Genomic DNA, 19,470 nt, shown 5'->3' with positions numbered 1-19,470 from the left:
TGACACAAAGGCTCTTATTTATTAACAAATATGTAGCATTTTAGCCGCAGGAGTGGCCCCTTGATGACCGGTAGTTACAGAGTCGAAAGAACATCAGCGACACAATGTAGCCGGGTGCAGCTTGTACTTTGCAATTTTGTCCACTTGGGGGCAGCGTTCAACGGCTGCTGTTCAGTACGAGACAAAAACACCTTGTTGCTTGTAGGTTATCTTGTGTTGAGTGGAGGAGGTACAGGCTGTTGGCTGTAGGTTCTCCAAAATGTGTTATTTGAGATTCAGTTAATTGACTCAAACAATCCAACAGGTTTATCTAAATGAAAATGTTGTTTGACTCCTCAGGACGTCCGTTCGAGACGAAAGGATCTTTACGTCATCGTCCAACTGAGACCCAAATTTGTGACATAAGAGACTTATTTCACGGATTCCTGACAATCTCTGCGGAAATGTGAGACTTGACATACAAATCCACTTCCTCTGTGAACATCGCTACCTTGCAGAGCAACAAACGGCGGCTCCATTCATATAGTGGAGCAATCACTGCAGGCTTTTCAGTGTAAACAGTTAGCGTCGATGTTGTATTGTCTTTGAACATGAAGCCACAGGTTTAGAGAAGTCCTCTTTCTGCCGTTGGCACAGTATGACATTTCATTACGCCGAGAAGTGCTCTTGAAATATTCACACGGGTTGAAATGCAATACGGTCGCTCCCCGCTGTGTCTTTCGTAGGCACAACAAAGCACTTCTCTTTTGTTGGAAATGCTGTCTCATGTGCACACTTCCCTTTGAAACCTGGCTTCTAAAAGATCTTCAGGTGGCAGACATACCGTTTTATAGTTCTCTCCTTTTCTCCACGCTGTGACACGGTAGGTGTTTGAGTATGAATGCATTGTGCTTTAAGGTTTAACCCTGGTAATGTTGTTGTGATAGCCGCTGAACAAGAAATAAGCTCTTCCTCAGACTGGCAGAATGAAGGTTTTTTGCAGATTTGACTTATTATTTTTACTTTTCCAGCAGTAGGTGGCCATTTTGAGGTTGATGCCCGATATAAAAGGCACGTATAAAAGTGTCTCTGGCCTCGGAGCAGCGGCTGTGTGTGTGTAGTCCTGTTTGGTGTTAGCTAACGATCAAAGTGAGCCGACTCTTCTCCCTCACACCTACCGGCCGGGGGCTGGTTGAGAGCAGCAGTGAGTCAGCGGGCTTTCATGGCCTTCATAAAAAAAAAAGGCAATAAAAGGTAATAAGAGGTCCTTCATCACGCTGTCATAACTCAGCACCAGAAGATGCTGTGCAGTTTGCTGCAGCCCGATGCCAGAGGCTCCCTGTAAAGGTGCATTTTGGCTGCAGGAACGTTCATTTAAGAAATGTCATGATAAGAAAACCGGAATGAGAACATGAGGAGCTCTGAACTGCTGCATGAGAGAGCGCCTCCATGTGGAAGCTGCACTGCTGCTTATGACATCAAAACCGTGGAGTTTTCCTCTTGTGGTAGAAACTAACTACTAGTTAGGTAGGTATTCTGTAAACAGTTAGCTTTACGATCCATAGAAGCTTAGCTATTTCAGTGTTGGCTTGTGGGGGGGAAAAAAAGGTTCTAGTGTAAATTTGTGTTGCCGTAGCAAGAGGAGGGGTGTGTGTGTGTGTGTGTGTGTGTGTGTGTGTGTGTGTGTGTGTGTGTGTTCTTGTTCTTCTATGCCGGTGGGGACCTATACCTGATTGCACACAGACCGGTGGGGACTTGTGTCCCCGTGGGGACCTAAAATGAGGTCCCCACGGGCAAACCCCTCCCACAAGCTCCAAAATGGTGTCTAGATACACCCCCAATGATTTTTTCTGAGGTCCCCTGGAACATCAATTTCATGACAAAACTGTGTGAGTGTGTTTCTGAATGCGCCCCTAGTGGATGCACACGGGTACTGCAGTCCCCATGAGGTTGGCTGTTCTTGAAGTGTGCGTCGCTGTTTTTCCACTCACTACCGCCCCCTATCGGTTCAAAAGTGATATTTTCGCAACATACACTTTCAATGCTGTCTGTTTGATGGTGGTAAAACAGACCACAAATAAAATGCTTTATTTCATAAAAAGTATACAAATAAACCAAAAAATTCATACATACATAATATTAATGCTGATATTGATCAAATTATTCAATTGTATGGCTCGCGGGCCACATCCGGCCCTTTGGCTGTCCGTGACCGGCCCGTGAGAGGTTGATTGGAAATTACAAAGTAAATATTTTTGTCTAATTTTACCTCATGCATGGACTAAAGCTGCAGTGCTTTTATTCTTCTCCTTGGCTTTGGACGAGAGCTCACTGAGGAGCTGGCAGCACTGCGCTCAATGAAAGTGATAACGACAGGGAGCGATTTATTCACAGAGGTAGATGCATGCACAAACATGCTGGGTCTGAAATGGGACCAATTTGCAGGTGTCACAACAGAGGCCTGTCCAAGTCCTGTCAATATTTTTGCATTTTATAAATGTGGTGACCCCTGCTGTGGAGGCAGCAGCTTTCCAGTGGGATTTTGTGGGCTGGGTTTGGTGATTGAAGGCACCTGGGCCCGGTTCCCTGAGATTAAAAGACCCAGTGTTCATTCTCTCTTCTCTCTCCAGCAGACGTCCGGTGGTGTGGTCGTGTACCTTTTTTTCGTTGGCTTATGTTAAATAAAGAAGATGTTAAAACTCTTTAAAGCAGTACAACTCCAATCTTGTCATGGCCCAAAGAGCCAGGTTGTGACATAATACATCAGCCTGTGTTGCAAGTCAAAAATTAACCATGTCATTGATGTTGTCACTAAAATATTTAACTTCATCAGGGCACAACCATTGAATCACAGACAGTTTGCTACACTTTTGGAGGAGCATGAGAATGAACATTGTGACATAGGCTACGACACAGCACAGTCATGATTTGATTGTTATATATGTAAACTATTTAAAATCTATAACACCCCAATAATGCAACTAAAACATCAAAAATGGTTAGGGTGGTGTTCTTGTATATTTACCCAAGTGCTTTCCTGTGTTATTTTTAGGCTATAGTATCAATATAAAACATATTTTACTGTAGGATGCCTTAGCCTGGAATCAACCAAGGCCTGCAGTGTGAGCTATTTTGCATCGGAATTACATGAGGGCAAAGGGAAAAATTGCCCATAAGAAATATCATTTTGCCCCAAATATCACTACGAAAGGGGCCAAAAATGCCATTGAATGTTTTTGAGTCTCGCCTTGACTGTTGTTCCGTGTGCGGGAAGGATCAAACGTTCTTAAAAAGAAAAAAGGAGCACTTCTTGATCAGACCTGTGAGTTCGCAGAGAGCAAATCCAGTCTCCGTCACCATCTCAGGTCCAAAAGAAAAAGGCCCTCAAATTTAGCAACAACCAATGTCGTTGTCTACTGGGGAATTCTTCTGCTGACTTTATCAAGTGGAGCAAAAACAACAAGAAATACGTGTCCTTTCGTCACCAGGCAACCGAGCAACATAGTGGGTGATAACCAGAGGTTTCAAAAGTTTTCACATTCATTACTCAAGTAGAAGTATAGATACTTCTGTTGAAGTATCAACTCAAGCTTTTAACTTAAGTAAAAATACTGATTGTGTAGGTGTAAGGGGAAATAATTCCATCAAGTACAAAGTCTTAATGTGTAATCTCGCTCACAGAACATGTCAGTCCATTACAATAGACAATAATAATTCAGATCATGTGAACCTGCCGTTCGGATGATGTAAACATGGTGATGTTCAGAGAGGCAATGCTAAAACATAGGGACACATGCTCAAACAAATAAAACGCCCCTGGATACTTCCGGTTAAGTTAACCATCATGTGTTGATGATGTCACAGAGGTGCGCGGTTTTGTGAAATAATAAAGATGGACGGATACAGCGCCAATGACTAATATTAGTACTACGTGTTTTACTTGGACAATTAAATGTCAGTGGACACTCACAAATACTACAGCCCCCATCACGATTACAATTATTCACTCCTCAGTGCGCGGTTTCGCCCACCAGCGGAACCCCTCCGCCCCTAAACCCGGCCGGTCCGCCCGCAACTTTCAACGTGCTTATTAACTGACGGACCTTCTTGCGGTCCGCGAAAAAGGTTATTAATAGTATATTAAGTTGACGCTTTGTTGCGTAAAATAAAGACCAAACGAAAAGAATAAAATGATCTTCTGTCATTCACGTAAGAAAATAAACTCACGTGTCTGCAGCTCAATAACAACACCGAAGGAACAACGTCTCGACCCCGGTTTAAGTCTCCAGCAGACGAGGAGTAGCCTCGTTAGCAGTTTAGCTAGCTATCACTTATCGCTCTCCCATGTTTGAAATATCTAACCGTCCTGCCTCCACATAAGGTTATGTCCCAGGTGTGGTCGTGAAAAGCAAGTTCCATTTTTATGTATGCATCAATGCATTCCAACTAATGAGGCTTGCTAGCTACCCTTAGTTAACGGTTCACAGACTGCTGTCAGTGAGAAATGTTTCCACTCTCCTATAGGGTTGGGTACCGAGAACCGGTACTAATATAGCACCGGTTCCTACGCGGTACCTACCGTACTGAAATGCAACGCAGATTTCGGTGCTTAGTTTCGGTTCCTGAGCCGATTGAAAAAATGTATTTACACACTCTGATGACACCGTCCTCTCAGCAGCAAACGATAGCCTACCGTGTGGCAAGCTAGCCATCACCCTTCTATTCTATTTATTTAAGTCAGTATTTCCCTCCCTCTTTCAGCACGCGGCACTATCGCCCAGACAGATGCAGGCACACTATTGCGCGCACACACAGACACGTGCGCATACACAGGAGAGCTGCGCTCTCCAGCGGACACAGAGCGTGAGTCCGCAACTACCGCACCCCTCCCGTCGGACAGCCCCCCACTGAAGTATTAAACAGAGGGTGTAACGACGTTCCTTCGGTGCTGTTCGCCATTAAGCCACATTGAGCTGCAGACACGTGACTCCATTTCTTCACACAAATGACGGCAGATCGTTTGATTCTTTTCGTCTTTATTTTACACAGCATAGCGTTAACTAAACATAGAAATAATAATAAATTCTATCACATGGTGGATAAACAATATGCTCTTTTGCTTAATCAGAAATAATTTTAAATGCACCGGTTTAGCACTGAAAAACCCCCCGATACCAATCCCTACTCTCCTCAAAGGTTACTGACATCTTGTGGTTAACAGCCAATCGTGTATTTGGATAAAACACAATTAGTTGAGACTGTAGTTGATTGAGGGTTTCAAGGTTTAAATTAGTTTTGTTTTTACAGAAGCATGGCGTAATCATCTCAATAAACGAGAGCCAACTTTGGTTGCTGTGAATCTGATCTAGAAGACAGCGTTCTGCAAAATAGTCAAGCTGTTTGACATCTCTTAACACGAGAAACGATAAAAGAAATAAAAAGAAAATTGAATGAGTCTGATTAATGTTTTCTGTTTTGATTCAAAGAATCTTAAGAAAAACCCTTTAGATTTGTAAACTACTGCCTAATAGTCTCATTACTGCCATTTTATGGCAATTACATATACATCCAAATGTAGTCCAAATAAGTATATTTAATCGTTTTAACAAAGGTATTATGTTATTTCACTAGTTTAATGAAAAAATGCCGCCAATTTTTTGATAAAACAACCCTGCTTTTCAGTTAGTGGGGGCAAGTGCGTAACAATGCATTCTTTAGGAAATATTGAGAAAATACCAATCTAACCCCCCCAATATACATGGTTACGCCCTTGAATGGGGCCTAAATATTATGTGAATTTCCTACCCTGCTATGGCATGACATATTATGCAGCACGATAAAGTGTAATTAATGTCTACATTGAATCAACGGTGCTAGAATATTTGGTGTTTGGTTGTCCTCCCCCAAAGCCCATATATATGGATAACTTGCCAACGATATAAACTATTTGACAAAAGTATATAGATAACACTGCAATAAGTAAGACAAATCTTTCGATATGAGACAGGCTGTCTCAGTTGAGTTGGGGTCTGATAGGCGCAGATACGAAGACAATTGGTTGAAGTTGTCAACATCAAAGGGGGCTGACTTTGGCAGTCTAGAAAGCTTTTGGAATACACCCTGAAACCAGAGATGGGGATGGTGAGAAGAAATTCAGTCTGAAGAAGAGTAAATGGGATTGGGTCAAGGGTGTATGTGGTGAGGCAGTTAGAGTACATACTGAAACCTCTTGTGAAGCAACATAAGGCCTCCTGATGGTATCAGCCCCAGGGTGCTGAAGACCTGCGCCATCCAGCTGTCTAAAGCCCACCAACATCTCCTTATTCTGAACCTAAAGCAGCAGGCAGTCCCGATGCTGTAGGAGACACCGTGGCCTCAATGACCACTGACTAGTTGCCCTCACATCCCATGTGATGAAGGTGCTGGAGAGGCTGCTCTTGACCCACCTTCAAGCCCAGATAAAATCATCACCGGGCCCTCTGCAATTTGCATTGCCTTATGTGGGAGTGGATGACGCCATCATCTACCTGCTGCCACGAGCCCAGTCGCACCTGGATGGTGGCTCTATCCCTTTCTTTGACTTCTCCAATCAGTGATTCTGGCGCTTCACAGTTCTGTGTACCTTGTACACAACTCACTTCAGTTAGGGCAGCTCCGACCGCTGGGCGCTACATGACTTGTAAAAATAAATGCTGCAGCCTGCCGAAGAGCAACGTCAGTTTTTACGGCATAATGCCGGTATGAACAGTGCGTGAGTTACCGTAAAACCTTGATTAAAGACTACATAGAAGACTGTAAAAATTGTCAGCCCCTCCCCACTCTTTATTCTTAAACCGGAAATATGATCATTAGCGCCTAAAAGAACGTTTTGTGTATTCTTGTGTGAGTACTACACTTTTAAATGCTATTTCCCATTCTAAATTCATAATTTATGTCTGCACATATAAATACTTGTTCTGAATACAAGGGCTTGTAAATGTAGTAGTTGTAGTTTTTATTCTTAAAATATCAATGTTTGTCTACATTTTTAATTGTTCAAAAATGCTTCCAGTTTTATTAGAAATTAAATAAAATACATATTAAAATGTATACTTAATTCTAGTTGAGTAATATCGTCTCAACTTCACCAGGTATTTTATGTAATCCTTCGGTTTTAGTAATTACTATTACCCTTCTACGTTATTAACAAGGCCCAGCAGAACAGGCTGAGCCCCAATGCTCCCTCAAGCTAATGGTGACTGAAGGAGTGGGGGGATGGGCGAGGGTACGGTGGGGACAGTCAATGTCAGGTTTTGTGTTAAGAACCTTAAGTTTCGTTTCTTTACACAAAACCGAACTGTTACCATCCACGTGGGGTCCTCGGTCTGGCCACGCCCCCACCAAGCACCTGCTACCGTCCATTTCCCTCAGACTGCCGAGCAGCAGACAACGTGACGGTGCTGGCTGCAGAAGCTGGATAGAAATGGTGAGTTTTTAATTATTGGACTAGCTTCTAATGTAAAACAGTGCTTTTTACGTTTACTTTGATACTATTAATATATGTACTGCCATATAAAATGAGCTGTTGCAATGTGCTAAACTCAACTTAGATGGGAAGCTAATGTTAGCTAACAATAAGCAAGCATGTGCAACTAGCACCACAAATAGTGCTGTTAAGTTTACTTTGATACTATTTTCATATATACTGCCATATAAAATGAGCTGTTGCAATGTGTTAAACTCAACTTAAATGGACAGCTAATGTTAGCTAACAATAAGCAAGCATGTGCAAGCAGCAGCATGTGCACGCGTTGTGAAATAGAATGCTGGACAGCTAATTAGTTATTTATTATATACTTTATAAATATATTCATGTTTTATCAATATCTTTTCACACATAATGTGAATATTATGCTCAACAAAGGGAGTGTAATACTTAATCTGCGTTAAGACCTGGATTATAACTAATTTCCCTTTAACCATTTTAAGTATCCTTACGGTGGCTTTTGGGCCTATAACACTTAATAAGCAGTTTTCCATTTGCCCAAAGAGTGATTGTAATATCTACCCATGTATAAATAGGCATTTTAATTCAGATTGTCATAGGTATTGAGATAGATAATATAATGTTTGTCGTTAAGAACAGAAGTAGATGTTGTTACTATAATGCATTCCATAACAGATAAACTTAATTCATTTCATTAAAAAAAAAAAAAAAGAGTACTGTAATGAGTTGGATGTATAGCTTTGGCTGAATGTGTCCCTTGTGCTTTTAGGAGGATGGAGCATGTTTGCCATCCAGTAGTGACAGCTCGAAGTGCACAGGTGAGAGAGGGGAGACACAAGGAGATGATTGTACATTGGTGTTTGTAGAAAGTCAAAGGAATATTACACTAAACTAGGGTTCTATAGATCTTTTTTTTAATCCCAAATTGATCATGATGTTAAGGTTTAGGTCATATAACAAGTATATGGGGATTTCAAATGCAAAATACATACATTCTTTTTTAATGTCTCATTTTGAAGTTATTTGTTCATCATACACCATAATAACATTTCCATCCGCTTACATATTTGCAGATGCTGATGTCGGAGAAATGAAGGAGCCTTTGACCGTGAACATACTAACCAGGTAGGCTATGTCATCTTAAGGTTCTTAAATGGCTGTTAACCTGCTTGACTGTGCACATAGAAAAAAAATGTCACAATGAATACAATGCTAGAGTAATTAATTTTTACAGGTAGTTTATAAAATATATTTGACTTCAATTTTACCATAGTGTTTCCCACCAATTTAGATTCTATTAAATACAATATTCACTGGGTTTATAGCAGATCAAGCAGTATTAGACGAGTTAGGTACTTAATATTTAAGCAATAAGGTACGAAACACTAAGAAAGTACGGCCTCAAGTACCTTATTGCCTTTATAACGCGGTTGCCAGCGAAATTATAAATGGTAAGTAAATAGCTGCCTTTCAGCACTAAATAGTTGTAGCCACCAAACGTTGTGTATCTCATTTCATGAGTCTCGAGCACACGTGTCCAACTCGAGGCCTGCAACGTCAGTTTATGTGGCCCATGAGTGCCCAATTCACATATGTTAAACTTGCGGTCCAAATCTGGCCTGTCGTGGCGCCCGACTGCCCGTCCGGCGCGGCCTGCCGCGGGAGTGTGCTCAGCCCGCCGAGTAACAACCGCGCTGTCACTGAACAGTCGGCCGTATCGGCCCTCCCCCTCCCGTGCGCAGTGATATGTAACGCTTGGGTCAATGTGAACAGCAACTGTAAATTATCACTTATTATAATACGGATATATCATAGCGGCTTTCCTTGTGTTCTCTGCATCGCAAAACTGTTAAACAATGTACAGTATGAGCAACAGTGTGAGACCGTCAATGCTCGGCTGCGGCGTGATGTGTCCACCATTTGCGGATCTCGAAGGTCTTCCTGTAGATTAATGATTGCTTGTCGGCAGCATCGATAGCGCTCGTACAGGAAGTGATCTCATAACAGATCTTTGATTTCGGAGAACTCTCCCTGTAAAATGTAAATCTAAATAATATCGCTCTTTCATTAATGAGGAAGACAGCTTCCTTTTTTCCAGAGCAGTGGCGAGCTTGTGTTGCTATGGTTATTTTGCCAAACGTTGGTATTTAGCATGAAAAAAAAGATGAAAGAAAGTACTGCAGGACAAGAATCATAAATACATTTTAAAATATGACGAGTTAAAGGCTATCCCCAATGTCCAAAGATGTGTGTAATTTGACTTTTTATTTAATCAGGTAAAATTAGTTAAGAATCAATTATCATTTACAATGAGGACCTGGCCCAGAGGCATTAGGAATGGTGCCTACGGTGTACTATGGGTAAATGTAACTCATCGATTGAATTGTATTAAATTAAAATATGAGGTATAAGAGATGCCTTTTGTTTACAGACAGCTGGTTGGTGAAAAAGATATTCACTGCTGCCACATGAAGCCAAATGTAATAGTTTAAGTAAATGTGAGGATTATAGAAATTTCTAAAATAGTAATACAATATTTATCTTTTAAAGAAAACACACAGTTCAGTGACAAGTGACTAATTTGCATGCATTTTACCTTGCCTGTACATTTATTTACAATCACATTCCCTAATTGAGTTTAAAAAAAATATCAGGTGTGTTCATTCTGTGGGCGCCAAAACTATTTCATTGCATTAATGAATACATTTAAAGTCTCTTATTCTAAATTTTGCTTGTTTTAAGGTAGTTCCGATGAAAAGATGCTGCTGGCTGGAGAGGTCTGGTGAATCTCACACAAAAAAGGTAATCTCTTCCAAGTTTTTCCAGGTTTTCACCTAACATATCTATTAGAGCTGTCAACAAATATTCTATATTAAAAAATATATACGAATAGTTGTTAAAAACAGATATTCAAATGTGAAAATGAATAATACAGCAGCGGCACGATTGTCTGCTTTGCGGGTTGCACGCTACTGTACTGACTTCATATTGCATTAATAAAATAGACTAGAAGTTACAACAGCTTCATGCACTGGGCCCTGTTCCTCGTACGTGGTTAGCTGGATAATTTTCAGGATGAGATGACGTAGATCAGGCTTTGCGGTTCTTCGAAGCAGGTTTGGATATATCACCATAGCAACACATCAAAAATCCTGCACTTAACGTTAACTGCTGTGCGATACTTTGTTGGGCTTGTACACCTCGCAGGGGGGCGGTGTCAGTTTTTGCCATAAGTACATGGTGCATTTAATTTTGTATAGCACAGTATCACAAATATGCCTCAGAGGGCTTGACAGTCGACACGTGTGGCATCCTCTTTCCAGAAAGCCTCACATCGGCACAGGAAAAACCCCACAAACAATGAAAAATCTGAAAAAAAGACACCTTTAGAGATGGAGGAGGCTTCTCCCCCGGGATAAACATCCTGCGATGACGTATAGAATGAACAACGTAAAAGATGTACATTATGTTCAATTCATCCAACAGAAATGATTGAAATACACATTATCTCCTCGTATGCGTTCATCATCATCTCCTGCTCGTGAGCGGAGAAAAAAGACGCACCTCTTTTAAGTTTATTTGTTGTTGTACTGTTAAAAAATCCTTGTTTTGGCCTTTCGCTTTCTTACGTATGACGCGCACATGCGATTATCCTGATGTCTGACATTTGGTTCAAACTAACGGGACAGTTTGAGCGCGGATCCACCTTTGGGGAACCGAGTCCCTGATGATTGACTTAGTTGAATCACGTACGAGTAAAAAGGGCCCTAGTTTGATCATTTGCCATTTCATGCCAAGGAAATGTTCCATGTTAACACAGCACAGCTCGCTCGGAGCATTCAATGTTTGTAACTAGCAACTTCAAGCGAATATTAGAACATCATTTTTGAGAATATATATGCTAGTTCTATTTCTTGTCTTACTGGAATCTTTACTACAAATACTTCACTTTACTGCAACTATAGGTTGTCATACTGTGTGTAGTGGTACAGTCAAGACCTATTGTCATTATAGCCTCAGTAGTTGCTGTTTAACAGCATTACATTTTTGTCTCATTTTATTCAGGGTCACCACAAACAAAGAAGAAGTGGACCAAAGAGGAAATCGAAGCTGTTGAAAGGACCTTAATGGACTACATCAATGGTGGTCAGTGGTCAGAAATGCATCACAACATCGTCACTGGCCGATCAAGGGATGAGTTGTCAAAATATATATTAAAAACTGAATTTAAAAGAATTAAAAAAAAGGTAAGCCGCATTTTCATCAGATGGAAGATTAAATTCCTGGTGGACTGCCAGCACGTTTACAGACATTGTTTACAGTAGTCTTATTGCTCCCTGTTCTGTAATTGTTAACTTTATATAATATTTGAAAGTTGATGATGATGCTTTAAACTGCATAGTTTAAAAAAAATAAAGATGCAATATATCAAACAATATTATAGAGTGGGGTTTAATATACATAGATAATGAGTCATTATACAATGATAATGAGTCATTATACAATTATAACATTCAATGGTGTATATATTCAGCATGAATTGACAAAATATGTATTAAGTGCCTTAGAGTTTCTAAAAAGTACCCTTTATTGAGTACCTTACCTTGTTTGAGACACATTTTGAACACTGCCCCCTGGTGTGATTTTGTATTATGACATAATTGGACGGTCCCCACCGGAATAGAGAAACCAGAAAAATATTCAACTCTATAAATTTGTGAAATTTTGAGATTTATGGTGATATTGGGGTTTGAAAAAAATTAAGGAAAATGATTTGATTGAAAGTATGCCATTATTCTGTTAAAAAAAATGAGGTCCCCACGCTTCACCTCTGTGCATAAGTCCCCACCGGCATAGAAGAACCCGTCTGTGTGTGTGTGTGTGTGTGTGTGTGTGTGTGTGTGTGTGTGTGAGAGAGAGAAGAATGAGAGGAAAGGGACGAAGTGTCTCATTAGTGTAAAAGAAGAGATTAATTGGCTTCTTTTTTCGCTGTTTTGGGGTTCACACACCTGAAAACACACACACACACACACACGCACACACAAACACACACACACGCACATGTATCCACAAATATTTACAAGTACAGGGGAAAAATCCTACATGTCCCAGGCAGGTGCTGAAATATATATTTGGCTCGTAGCAAAGATGGATTAAACTGGTGCACTGAGCACCTGGGAGTGTGTGTGTGTGTTTGAGTGTGTGTGTGTGTGTGTGAGTGTGTGTGTCTTGTCCTTGGTGCTCAGCTCCAGGGTACTGAAGACAGGTAGAGCAGGATCAATGGGAGACACGGTGGGAGGCGGCTGGGAAGACAAAAAGTGAATCCTCTCTGCAGGACTTCAGTTGAAATCATTGTTAATAATCTTACGATCAGCTGTCTCCTGTGACGTGCACAGATAGTTGCTCCTCCATGTGCCATGTTTTGGGACTCACGTGCGTTGGGACGGGGAACAACTACTTTGCTTCGTAAAGAGCAGTGTCAACAAACCTTTCTGCGGGGTTGGTAATTAGCTGTGGGCGAGCCACCACAAAAATGTCACCCATTGTTCATCTTAAATGATTGATGGGTGCAATTTTGAGTGAACCAGCCTGTTCCACGTTTGATGGAGCTCCGAGTCATCTGGTAACACACACACACACACACACACACACCAGTGAGTTGACAACACTGAGGAGGGTATATAACCTTAAAAGTATTTATTTATTGGATGCAGTACAGTTTTTTGTACAGAGTTTTGATCTCTTCCTATTTTTTACTCCCACCCTTTACATTACACAGGAGATAATTACTGTATAAGGGCTCCCGATCCTGAGCAGAGGGGCCTCACAGACCCTCATACAGAAAATATGTGAAAACCCAACGGCGGCCCAGATGAGCTGCTGCAGGAAAATAATCCATAATTCACACCCCATTTGTCCTTTCATGGAGAAGTGTTGATGTTTTCCTTCTTCTTCTAGCAGGTTAAAGGATTCGTCTTGAGCTCCTGCCTCTTTTCTTTTAATACTCTACAGTCTTCTCCACATGCTCTCTTTAGAACGCATCTCTTGCTCCTATTTATTCGCTCCCTATCGCTCTGCTGCCTGTTCTTTGGTCTTCTTCTCATCTCTTTCTGGATTTCTCTGTTGCTCATTGCCTCATGTCCTCTCTCTCTCGCCTCTCCTCGCTGGCCTACATGTTGCTCTCTCCCTTCCTTTGATTTCTCCATCTCTCCCCCCCCTCCTTCCACGTTTGTGCTTCAGAATGAGCAGTGAGGGGGAGATTGCTCTGCCAGTCGGCTGTCATTTCACGGTCTGATTAAATAACTGGGATGGGAGTAAGGGGGGTTGGGTGGGGAGGGGAGGGGAGGGGGGGTGTAACAAAAGTTGAAACAGAGAATAACAGAAAAACAAAAAAAGGGGGTGAAAAAGGGAACCAGCGTGAAACAAAGGGCATGTCTACCGTTGTTTGTGCAAGCGATGTGAAGACCAGGCAGCCGAGTGTGGAGAGGAGGCGACGTCCCTCTGACTGCAGCATGAACACTTCCCCGCGATGACTCTCCGCCTTCCCCACGGCTGGTGGCTGGCATTTGGCTCTTTTTACAGTCCAACCCCCCTTTTGAGGTAGTGGAAGTTTGTGGAAAGGTCAATATCAGTTCCCTCTCAGCAATGCGATGATGCAAATAGCTCATGGGTCATTTCGCCGTGTCATTTCATGCACAATTAATCCAAATGAATATCTGACAGCTGCCTCAGATGCTCACCACATCAGAACCGCTTGCGTTATCTACTTTAACTGAGCCTTTGTCTATTTGTTCCAACGGTGAGAAAGGACCCGTGTCCCCGTCAAGCAGAATCGTGACCACTGTCTCTCAGAAGCAAGTGTGCTCGGACAGTGATTCCACAGAGTTAGTGGTCAAAGGACCGTCTCAAAACCGCTGACTGATAACAAGTCTCACAATAAAAGTCGTCCCTTTCAGGTGTCCCGTTTGCGGGGAGATGATGGGAGACCGATCTTATGAAAATCTGTCCGCCTGGTACCCACACGCTGGACTCGAGTTATTCACTCAATGGAAGCCGAGCCATTGACACGTGGACGCGTATTGATCGCACCCCGGATCTCGGAAAGCACAGACCGGGCACTTAACGAGTCCGAGTCCCGGCTCCATCCGATGCCAGCGGCACCGAAGAGATGAGCGTAACTACGGCCCGGGGGATGTTGTCGTGACACCTCAGAACCCCTTCGGGAGGAAGTTGTGGTTCGTTGTATCCTGTTTTGCTCAAACTTGACAATAGTCATGTATCATTTTGGGGAACCCTCTAAAACATGCGTTTTGGAAAACACTGAGAAATGATGAGTTGATTACCACCAGAGGGTTAGCGCTCTTTTTGATGAAAATACAAATATATATATATATATTTAGTATGTAAGAATCTAAGAAACGCACCATGATAAAATCCACTTATTTGAGGTCTATGATTTGTAGAGGTTGAGGCATCCTTTCAGCTCCGTGTACTCCCTTGTGGTTGCTGGCACACACGCGGAGCGACACGTTGGGGGGGGGGGCCTCCGTGCACGTGATGTTTGGTCCAATCCCGAAGCGACGCGGTAAACTTTTTGGCCGCTCCGTTGACTGATAGCCTCGCTGACAGCCGACGAAACCTCACGATGTGCCACGCCACGTCGCCAAGCATCGGGGTTGATGTGATGTGATGGCGAGTTATGAAAAGCTTGTCTGTTGGATTCAGCGTTTGTCATGTGATCGGAGGACGCCGGCGGCGGCACTGCAGGCGTTTTCTGTGAGCTCACAACCCGGAGATTTTCTTTTTGAAATCTCATTTCAAGTTAGCGATGCATCTTTCCTGCAGAAATGATTACACTTCAATTAAGTATTCCAAGGGGATAGGTCTGTCCCTAAAGAAATACCAATATTTAAAAAAAAATGTCTTCACTAGCAATATTATGCATCTGTTACCACGGCTCGTAACCGCTGCAGCCCGCCAAGTGATGATCATGCAGATTCTAAACAAAACACATGGCACAGTTAGAGTTATGTAGTATAGTGTGCAGAGTTCACTATACTACATGCAATAAGGATTCGAGTGGCACTGCTAGCGCAGCCTGTAGGTCGAACATAGCATGAGGACTTACTGCCATACGTATAGCCTAAAGCAGTTATCAATAGGCATTCATTGCATTTGTCTGACAGTGTATTGACTTTGAGTAAGCATAAAGGAGGTCATGGGATGCCAGTGTTCAGAGCCAAAAAAATAGAAAGACCAAAGAAAGTAAAGTAAACCCGGGTGATTGATGGATGTGATGGAACGAGATGAGAGCAGCAGAAGGAATGCAGCCAGAAGAGGTCTGAAGAGAGACGAGACCAAAGAGGAGACAAAGAAAAGATGAGAGATTCGTGGATGGCCGAGCCGTTGGGGCTGTGATTGGAAGAGTCAGGGCTCATCAGGCCTCGCCGTTCTCTGTTGTTTTCATCTAAAAAGGTCTGCTGTATTTTACTTGAATGTAGCACTAGACTAGTGTCTTCCTAGGACGTTTTTTTTTTTATAAATGGAAAACCCATCACACAGAAGGCATTCTTCATACATAACAACAAAAAAAAAACAGGGATCGTTTGCACTTGGTGTTATCTTGAACATTAAAGCCATTTAGAAGAGATTAATGTTTCATGCATGTGTATAAATGAGATCACATGCATCAAGTTTGTTAACAGGCTCTTGTGTTTTACTCTATATGAAACAAGCCTTTTGAATTCAATTTAATGTTATGAGTAAGATGTAATAATGTGAACAATACAATCATTCATGTTCCCTTATTTGGCTCACAAATTGAATGCAGATATATTGAATACAAATAAAATACAGTATAATTCAGAGGGATTTATCTACATGACTGAATACTTATTCTAATCTCCAGTATTGTAAAAAAAATTCTGTCATAACTGTCTGATATGGAGTTCACCTGCGTCACTTTGGAGACTAAATTGACCTCTGAAAGAGAGGTCGCATCTGCACTAACACTGACTGTAATGCAGCTGTGTGGCGACTGCTCTGCTCATCGATCACAATGCTGCAGAAACCCTCAAATTCCCCTGGAGAAAAGCCAGTCAAACCAATGCCGGGTTGCACAATCGCTCTACCTCTGGTTCATTTCAGAGGCTGCGCAGCGCTTCTGGCACCAGCGTGTGGCTTAGCTGTTGAGTCAAAAGTGTTTTTTCAAAGGCATTTTATACACAAACACGCACACAGTCTGGAACGGAGACAAAACCCAGCAGAGTCCCGCCAAGGACAATCAAGGACAGGCCGCCACCGAGCGGACATGATTATCCAGTAGCTATAGGGAAGGACTGCTAATGAACGGGGACATCACTGAGAGCTTCCCTCTCTCTCTCTTTCCCTCCCTCCATCACACGTACGGCTCAGCGATGGCTTTAAGTCTTGCGCTCAATAGGCCCTTTGCTCACTTCTCAAGGGTCTCTGGCGTTTGCGTTCAATGCTTTCGTACTTCCTGTGTTGGTATTTTCACTTCCCCTCATAGACTCTCCTCACCATCCGTCTCTAAGAGACCGATTTCAGAGCACCACACAGGAACAAGTAAGTAACCCTTCGACTTTGTGATGGATGTGGCTTTTCATCGGCATTTGATCGCCTCGTTGGTGGAGTGCCTGCGTCCCTGGGTTCTTCCATGAGCTGCGATCTCTATCGGCTTACAAACTCCACCGAAGGTGTTTTTATAGCAACATTTATATCGCTAATTTGAGAATATTGCATCGCGCCGCTTTTTGAGCTGGAGGCAGCGTCGTGAGATGAATTAGAATACGGGAGAGAGCTGAAACTAACGTGATGAACGAGGCTGGAGAGGAGGCCGAGGAAGGAGGTTCAATGGTGATTATTTCTGCCGCTCCTCTTTTAAATTCAGAGTCCTGATAAAAAAAAGCCAACAACTAATTGCAAGAGTTTTTTTCACTGTTAGCACCATTAGCTGCTCAGCCGGCGCCATGTCCGCAGCATCTCGGTGATCTCAATCCGTTAATCATAGAGAAATGTGTAATTCAGCCCTTTTAAATAGTTCTGGTGTAACCTTACGTGACTTTACCCTGACTTTGAGTTCCTCTTCCTATCTCTCTGTGAGTGTGTGTGTGTGTGTGTTGCCAAATGTCCAGGCCGTCTGTTGGTGGACCCAGGTCGCCTCCTGCCAGGAGCATCTCGGTGGGGAGCATGAAGCATGAGTTTTTTTACACACAGACTCTTTACTGGGACGTCATCTCAAGCGAGTTTATTCTGCACCATGCGAGTAAAGTGTGGACAGTAACCTCACGTCTCGATCTCGTTCAAACACACTGCCTCCTCGTTACGTCGTACTTTGTATGAGTAGTGCTGTATTTTAGTTTGCATGTCAACTCAAGATCTGGAGCGAATGGAGTTGTATTTGTACACTCTTCAATAAAATAGGAACCTTAGCTGAGATGAAAAAACCCAGTGGTTTGAGCTGCGTCTTGTTGCTGATGCAAAAAAGTGTGTTTTTAAAATGAGGAACAAGACAGTCTTCGCAGGAAGGGTTTTCAGCAAGGGCCTAAAAATGACTTCTGTGCAATTGACAAAGTCCTCGCTGGATGGGTCAAAAAAAAAACAATGGACATCAAACGGACATCAGCCCAATCATTTTTTAACCCTGACCCGGTGGTATTGTTGTAACCATAGCAATGAAGGTCACAAAACCTGCAGTAGTAATACTAACCAAAACCTCAATGTTTCTGTAATGACTGTTTTGAACCCTTTTTTGGTCACATCAGAACATCAATAAAGGACCCAAGACGTTATTAAATATTGAATCTGCAAGACTTGCTGGAACAAAGACTATGGTGTCCACAGAGTAAAATTAGCTTAAGCAGCCATTACTTCCAGCTGTTCATTACCAAATAACTCTGTCTTTCCCCCGTTTTCTAGTTGCGTGCACAATAGAACAAAGTGCACAACGCAGAACAAACAACGTGCCAACGGTAGCACGGTATTCTTGCAAACATAAAACCCCCAAATATTGTATAAATAAATCTTCATCTCTCACTCGGTCAGTACTCATCAGTGCAAGCACACTCACATGAATGATGGCGTTCATCAGTGTGAGACAGCTGAATCGGTGCAACCAACAGGATACATTCAGGGTCCTTTAGTCAGTGTATGTTTTACCCTTATTATTATTTCTTGGTTCATGCTCTACTTCTTGCATTGCAAGGTCACGCAGGAAATCCAGCCGCTGCAGGATATTTGGGGTCGTTGGGGATTTAAAAAAAAAAAACACTGTACCCATCTTAACTTGCCGTCACTCTCCTCTCGTCTCTCTCAACCGTTATCTCCATTGACCAGCGCTCGAGGTCTGAGTGAAGCTCACTGTTAGCCGTGATCAGTGTCCCTGTCCCCAATAGACGGAATTGCTTGTAACAGCACCGTAGCCCCCCCCCCCGAATGTGAGCCAGCGTTTCTCATGTTGCTCAGGTCCAGTGTGTAGACCCTTCTTCGCTACATTGTTATCGCCTCACGTACCATTTTCTTACTTTGCTTTATTTCTTCTCTGCTGCTCACGTTTTATTTGGGTCTTTCTCGATGAAATCATTGATTTTTCTCCACTAGCTCTTTAGATCCTCTCATTACCTCCCTCTGTTTGTGGTTCTTTTTGTTTCTTTGAGCCTCATATCCTCCTTTGTTTCTCTCACTAGCCTTCGATCAGTCCACACATCCTTTTTTCTCCCTCCAGCATCACTTTCTCTATTCTCCCCCTCATATTTCATCCCTGTCCCTCTCTTTTTCTCTTCTATTTGCCCTCTGTTTGTTTAATTAGGTCGCTGATTGTCCTGTGATGTGGGCACTGAATAGAGAAACTGTCACAAGAGGTCGGTTCTGGATCACTGGTTCCTCCCTTTCTCTCCCTCTTTCTCCCTCTTTCTCCCCTCTTCCATAAACGGCACAAGTAAACAACGTGGGAGTTATGACATCGCATCACACTTGCGAGTTGATTC

General features: G+C 42.5%; 1 protein-coding gene and 1 long non-coding RNA gene across 4 annotated transcripts in view; both read left to right on the top strand.

Annotated features, from left to right (window-relative positions):
• The window catches only part of rab11fip4b (RAB11 family interacting protein 4 (class II) b), a 49,095-nt gene that overhangs the window by 4,847 nt on the left and 24,778 nt on the right, over positions 1-19,470 (top strand). The window lies entirely within an intron of this gene.
• Positions 5,052-12,367, top strand: LOC134132688 (uncharacterized). Its single transcript, XR_009956865.1, has 4 exons — positions 5,052-8,283; positions 8,539-8,590; positions 10,208-10,267; positions 11,531-12,367. It is a non-coding gene; the product is annotated as an uncharacterized LOC134132688 (long non-coding RNA).

Source organism: Pungitius pungitius, chromosome 9, assembly GCF_949316345.1.
Source record: "Pungitius pungitius chromosome 9, fPunPun2.1, whole genome shotgun sequence".
NCBI lineage: Eukaryota > Metazoa > Chordata > Actinopteri > Perciformes > Gasterosteidae > Pungitius > Pungitius pungitius.
This window is presented reverse-complemented; position numbering and strand designations above follow the sequence as displayed.